The following is a 1,101-nucleotide window of genomic DNA, read 5'->3' on the forward strand; positions in this document are numbered from 1 at the left end:
CCAATCAAGTTGACACTCAGTGTTAACCATCATGTCCTCAGAGTAATTAGATAACCTTTTGCATCCAAAGATCCACAAGTGGACATATATGAAAACAGAATTTAGAAATCAAGTAATTAAAATATGGTGAATTATAGATAAAATAGAATGTTTCTTCAATTACTAAAAGATTAAATTTATGTAATATAATAGAAAATATAACAAAAAGTCAAAATACAAAAAATAGGAAAACAAAAAATTTTTAAAGGAGAGATCAAGCCAACTATTCAACAGGTGTCTCATAATGTTTCCAAAAGAGAAGAAACAAAATAAAGAAATGTTGAGGATCACTTCTTGGTCTTTTGGCTAAGAGCAACTGCAGTATCTGTTCTTGTCAGTTTAATATGTGATATATCCCTTTTCTGAGACAACATATTAAATGGACTTTTGGAACTAAGAGATGGACTAGAAAGTTGCCCCACCTGCTCCATGCCTCCACACATTGACTTGATATTGCAGTACTTCCAAAAAAAAAAAAAAAAGAAAAGAAAAGAAAGTTTGGGGAGAAAAGTACAGTGTAAATATTTCTAGAAAATTCCTGAAAATGAAGATAATTTTATTTATTGATTTTGATGGTATGTTTGATATTCAGATTGACTTGGGCACAGTCAGTCCAAACTATTCAATAAACTCTAATTTAGATATGCTATGACAGTATTTCGGAGATGCAAGTAAAACCCCTAATTGGTTGACATTAAGTAAGAAAGATTACAGTATTTTTGGTTATCTGGGTGGGCCTGATTGAATTAGCAAGAGAGAGAAGTAATTCCTTCAGTAGATGAGCTCATCTTTCCTACGGAGTTTGAACTTAACTTATCCAGGCCCTTGAATCATAGAAATCTCTTTATATGTATATGTAAACATATAAATATGCGTGTGCATACACACGTATCTCTTTCATACAGGTTCTCTTTCCCTTCTTGAACCACAAGTGATGTATGCCAGTTGAATGGGCTGATTTAGAGACTTCATTAACACAATAATTAAGTGAGCATGCCATTCAAAAATTTCAGAATACCTAAAGAATTAAAGAAAAAGAAAAAAAAAAAAGAAAAAAGAAAA

The 1,101-nt window shown here is 31.3% G+C and overlaps 1 non-coding gene across 1 annotated transcript; it reads left to right on the forward strand.

The window, feature by feature from the left end:
• The first annotated feature begins 325 nt into the window (after positions 1–325).
• Positions 326–523, forward strand: LOC129036014 (U2 spliceosomal RNA). The gene has a single exon (XR_008502479.1). It is a non-coding gene; the product is annotated as a U2 spliceosomal RNA (small nuclear RNA).
• Positions 524–1,101: the final 578 nt, after the last annotated feature.

Source organism: Pongo pygmaeus, chromosome 3 (genome assembly GCF_028885625.2).
Source record: "Pongo pygmaeus isolate AG05252 chromosome 3, NHGRI_mPonPyg2-v2.0_pri, whole genome shotgun sequence".
NCBI lineage: Eukaryota > Metazoa > Chordata > Mammalia > Primates > Hominidae > Pongo > Pongo pygmaeus.